The 6,000-nt window shown below is 37.3% G+C and overlaps 1 protein-coding gene across 1 annotated transcript in view; it reads right to left on the bottom strand.

The window, feature by feature from the left end:
- Window positions 1-4,351: 4,351 nt before the first annotated feature.
- The window catches only part of LOC144799658 (C-C motif chemokine 25-like), a 76,686-nt gene continuing 75,037 nt past the window's right edge, over window positions 4,352-6,000 (bottom strand). Inside the window, exon 7 of the transcript XR_013603854.1 lies at window positions 4,352-4,911. The gene's annotated coding sequence lies outside the window, so the exon portion shown is untranslated. The remainder of the gene's footprint in view (window positions 4,912-6,000) is intronic.

Raw genomic sequence — 6,000 nt, 5'->3', positions numbered from 1 at the left:
TCACAAATGTGACGTATATCCCATCCACTGTATTACAATTCCATTATATCCTATAGAACTTGGAATATGGAGGACGGACCACCCGTCAAGTATGTGACAGAGAAACTCTAAACCAGGACCTTAATCTCGAATGCACCACAAAGTGTCGTATAACCACTTCCAATGTTTCATTTTGATTGTGGACTTAAAAATGTAACAATATGATGCAATAGAGGTCTGCATTGACAACTAATATTGAAGATATGCTCTCACAGACTTATAACCTGGCTAATATGGGTAGCAGTCTGAGAAACAGAGAACCACCCTACAATAACATGCTCAAAGACCTAATTGATTACTATGCAAATGAAAACAATATCCAAAATAGCAATTCAGAGTGTGACATATGAACAATGTGCTGAAAATAGCTACTCAGTATGTGACCTGTAAACCGGTGTTCAAAATAGCTACTCAAATTATGCCCTTTCACTATCACTCCTCGGGATACACCAACTACGTGAGACAGCATAACAGAATCTCTTTATTGGATTATTTTTACATGTACTAAGTACATATGCTTATATACATTTTTATTGATATCCTCGTTTTGTTTCTTCTTTAAATTAATTGATGAATGATCCCTGTTTTGAAAGACTTAAAGGTTAGAATTACAATTGTGAAAATAAACGTTTAATGCCAAAGTTTTCTTCTTTTATGGTATGACTGTCACAAAGATTGTTAGTTATTAACTTTACAGATAAGATGTGCAGATATTCATGAAGCAATGTGAGTTACTTATTATAGTGTCTTGTTGTAATAAGATATTACAAATCAATACACTATCTAGTAGTGGAATGGAACACGTCACTACTGTGATAATAGAAATTCATTTTTAGTATGGTTTACATCCATAATTTTGTATTTTATGAGGTTGTGACGGATGTTTTCACTGTACCTGATATCGTTTTTACGATTAATCCTGTATTTTACGGTGCCCAGACGACGTGTTTTCCACAACTTGGACTCTCTTGTTCTTGATATAGTGCTTGTTTTCTTTTTAACCCTGTGATATTGAACCCATGATGGTTATTTTGCACTGTTTTACTATGTATCAGATGGAGATATTTTTAAGTGTCTTTGTTTGACTTTTATGGTTTTCTTCGCAAAAACCAAATAAAGTGTTTTTGATGATGATGATGAACACGTCACTATATAGTCTGTGACTAGGCCAACGACTTTCTGTTGAAAACACACGAATGAATAAATCCACGTCACTCTAGTTTTTTCTTGACTATATATTTTGTAACTCACATGCACTGTGACATATATCCCATGCACAGATATCCAGCTCCAAAGGCAGGTTTGAAAATGTGATAATTCAGAGTATTTGAGGCCTCCTGTACTATAAGAATGGCTTGAGCTGCAGGTATTTGTTTACATTGTAAATTGAATTAATAAATAACTGTTGTTCTACTCATCCTTAAATTACACAAACAATGCCATCATGTGGCAGCTGTCACAAGTGCCGGTGTTGACAATTAAGTGCCGGTGCTGAGCACCAGAAACCACCGGCTCAAATTAAGCACTGTGGTTGATTGAACTGTTTCTTCTCCAGTGGATGATGAAATGAGTTTCATACCACACTAATACTGTACCAAGGTGGAAGGGTGATGCAAGGAAAACTCATAAGAACAACCACGGATAAATACTGCATATCATTTCCTTTAGTAAAGCTTTGTAGGTAACTTGTTGGGTATTTAAAGACTGTAATGTGGTAGGTTGCACCTTTTTTAGTAGTACAATTTGACCCAGATCTGAATCTGCCAGAAAGGTACCATCAGGTCAATACGCACATGGCAATCTATCTGCTACATACATGTCAGTAAGATGGCCAAGAGTCTTTTAAAGTCCATTGCAGCAATCACTCTCAGATAACTCAGGGTGTTTATATGCTACTGCCTCAATGTGGGTGGGTGTAATCTGCTGGGAGTGTGTGTGATCTGCAGGCCACAGTTTGTTCAAGGTGTGAATATCTCTATTGCAAAATCTACTTCAACACAAAGGTCATGGGTTTAAATACCCGTTAGACTGATAAGGTGGAGCGGAGAGCGGTGATGTAACGGATGTACTGACCTACCCGTCACATGCAGGCCTCAAGTCTCTGTCCAATTAATATATCTCAGTGGTAAGAGAACAATAAAAGAAGTTAAGTGTTATTAGAACATTGGAATGTTGGGAGCTTTATTGAAAACACTGGAGTGCTCTGGGCTTATAATGGCTGGTATAAGCTGGAGCTCCAACATTCCAATGTTTCTTTGTTCACAGCTCTGGCTGTGAACAAACGCTTCAGGGAGCCTGAGGGGATTCCAATCCCTTCACGCTTTCAAAAGGCTTTGTATTTTTGTTAGAACATTCTATCCTGTAGTGACAGAATGTTCTAATGCCTTATAGCCCTTCGTAGATGGGCTATACCGCTATTAAAGTCCCTCACCCTTGTTAAAGGCCCTCGCCTTCGGCTCGGGGCCTTTAACGCTGGAGAGGACCTTTAATAACCGGTATAGCCCTCTACGGCGGGCTATAAGGCTATAGTAGAGTCAATTTTCAGTGCACAACTTGCATTGCAGTTATAAGACAACAGTGGTGGAGCACTCACCTGCATTATCTTCACTACATTACCAGACCACTACATCTCCTCAAGTGCTTTGCCTGACATTACTTCGCCAAAGGTAAGTTATGTAAAGAAGCTGAAGGGTAAGGGTTATTTATTAATAATCGGTAAGGGTAAATAAAAAAAAACATGGCCACATTAGGGAAGCTAAGAGCGGACGAATCTTATCAATAATACCTTCTTAGATCCCAACTACAAGTGGGCTGCAAAGATGTGAAGCGACCCTTTAATAGCGACATGTGATGTGTACTGGGTCCACAAATAGGGCATCATTTAGAATTCTTTGCCTACTGCACTGAAACAGGCAGGTGCTTGTCATTTTCAGACATTTTCCTCTGGTACATTTTAGTAGGTTTAACTTGGCGGAAATGACCAGGGCAATATTATATGACTGCAAAGTTGATTACAGCTAACAATTTCTGGGTGTGTTAAACTCCTGATTGTTTGGAACTCCGATCCCGGAGGAAACATTTGTTTGCTATTGGGTAACAAATTTGAGTCCCCTTGTGAAGGGGTCCATACTGGGATCTGGAAGAGGAAATTTCTCATGTAATTGTAAGAAAGAAATGCTACTTAGTTGCTCAGAATGCGAATATGGAATGAAATGGATAAGGTGGTGAAGATTTTGGAAACTGAATATTGTCTACGGAATATCTTGGGACACTAATACTGTGGACAGACTATTGAGGGACAAAATATCAAAAGGCAAATATGTACAGATTTGTTATGCCTAACTCCACATCTAGGTACCATGATGATATGTATATCTTCAAGTTTCACATATGTGCATTTAAGAATAATAATTCTATACCCTCTAATTTGCCTTACCTTTCAATATTTTCTCCTTCGATATTTTGTCAATGACATTATTGTGCCAAGATATTCACGTACTCAATATTCCAGAGTACAGTGTGGGGAAGGCATTCCTTAAAGGGATGAGCTGTAGGCATGGATATGTATTGGACATATGGCCAATGATGAGCATCAGAAACATGTAACTCAATTTTATATATGAAATCGTAATATGTTCATTTTTTACAAGTCAAAATAATCTTTTGGCGTGAACTAAATTTACATTTTATGGCATTAGGGCCTGCTTTTGAAAACGAAGCAAGACGCGCTAAGTATTTTTTAGAATTCAATTTAACGTGTGCTAGGAGAGCATTGAATTCTATGGGAGGAAAAAAATATTCAATTTTTAAGGTAATAACCTTAAAACAAGAGCATGCTCTGGAGGACTAGGCCAAAATAAATAAGTTAAATAAAGAATCAAGAATGAAGAGCCAGTAGAAGTAATTCCAAAGGTGATAGACAGCCAGTTTTTGTTTAGATGCATTCACCAGGTTTCATTTATAGAAACAGCATTTCATTCTTGAAGTCATTTTTTCACATCTTCCACAGTGGAAAAAGTGTTAGAGCACAGATGAAATCATCTTTCTAAAAAATATAAATAAAAAAATGGAACAGAAGTTGTTAAATCAGGTATTACAGATACTTTGTTTACAATAGTTGTCTTGCATGTTGCTGATAGCCCCGGGCCTGCAGAGCTGGGACAGCAGACAAGTCTTTTACTGACCCTCCATGGGCTAAGTCACAGGGGATGGGCCAGAAACAAAACTGTCCCAGAACTAACAAAAACAGTTGGACGGTTGTTTGTTTTCTGGGGCACCAATTTAAGTTCTGAGAAGTCAAGGAATACCACAATTAGAGGTTTGAAGATCTTTAATACAAAGTTATCTGGGGAGTATAAAATGACATTTGGTTATAGTAATTATAGGTAACACATTACCACAAGCAAATATTAGAAATGTAAACAAGGACACAATACTTAGTATAGTGAGGGGCTAGTTGAAGCATGCATTACAGTCTCTGTCGATTTTTAGAAATTTACAGCAATTCATTACACATTTCCTCTGGCTAACGGGTAAGTGCAGTCCATGTTTTGTTAATATTCTGAATTACTGACCAATTACTTGTTGGTCTGTCACAGTTCCCCACCCTGCGTCAGATGTTCTCAACCCCAGTTGCTAAAAGCTGAAGGTTGCTTATACTAGTGCAGTTGGTAACAAACATATGAATGGACTTTTCCCAAGTTTTCCACTATCAAAGTTTTGCATGGGAATACACTATGAGAAACATACATAACATACATGTATGAGGTAATGAGCATGAGATTCTGAATGGCACAAAGTGTCGGCACAATATGGTCTTAAAAGTATAATTGTAATGTAAAAGAGTTAGGGCTTGATTTAGATCTTGGCGGACTGGTTACTACATCACAATGGTGACGGATATCCCATCCGCGGAAATATAAATCCCATTATATCTGATGGGATTTCTATTTTGTTGGCTGGGATATCCGCCACCGTTGTGATGGAGTAACCTGTCCGCCCAGATCTAAGTCAGGCCCCCAGTCATAATCATTCACATACAAATAACATCCATGTAAGAATATTGTCAACTAAATTAATCCAGAAAAATAATTGCATAACTTAAAACACAAATGAAATAAAACCACATATTACCCCTTTATTTGGTGACTGGGGTTTAAAGTCATTGGTTATGACAACAGAGATTTCTGACATTGTGCTAGACAGCAGCTCTTTCTAAGCATGGCTATTCTCTATAACAATACGTTTGTAAATTGTTAACCAGTTTGTTTGTAAATGCCACAAAACTTAGGGTTTTCATAAAGGATCATTTTAAACATGTTTCATATTCTGTATTTTTCCTATTACATGTTCATTTTAGGGTAATTAGCATGAAAATAGCTGTTCTCTCCAAAAGGCTGATAACAAAGGGCGCTAATTGGAATTAGAATGTTTTGGTTTTATCTTTTGTGAGTAAAATGCTTATAAAATATTGGTGATGGCCTGAGGATTTATGTGATTCTCTGGCTTCAGGGCTTACCACATATTTTTTGGGTTAAGACATTTGTCAACTAGTTTGCTACATCATTTTCAATATAATTGTCTGATTAAAATACAAGAAAGTTGTTTCTGGATCAAAATAGTACAGCCACAGAAAGTGTGGGGTAATTTCTTTTCTTTCTACATAATTTAAACTTGCCGCATAACTTGGGCTTCCATCTAATGACAGTATTTAGGATCTCCAAATGAAACTAAAGATCGCTTCAGTGTACTTTTCAAGTAATAGGAGATTGCATAAGGAGTTAAAAGTAGCAAGTTCAGCAATTAGCAGGATATTGGCAATTACAAGGAGATTCCAGAGACTGGATTATCAGCAGAGGTTTGTCACAAGGCAGATCTGCACATACCATGTGCCTTCAGGGACTCCTTTGAATCATGGAAATTTGTCTTCAGTGGTAATGGGTAAGCAAAATGAGTTAGAAA

Source organism: Lissotriton helveticus, chromosome 12 (genome assembly GCF_964261635.1).
Source record: "Lissotriton helveticus chromosome 12, aLisHel1.1, whole genome shotgun sequence".
NCBI classification, from domain to species: domain Eukaryota; kingdom Metazoa; phylum Chordata; class Amphibia; order Caudata; family Salamandridae; genus Lissotriton; species Lissotriton helveticus.
Note: the sequence above shows the minus strand (reverse complement) of the source record. Positions and strands in the feature narration are given on the sequence as shown.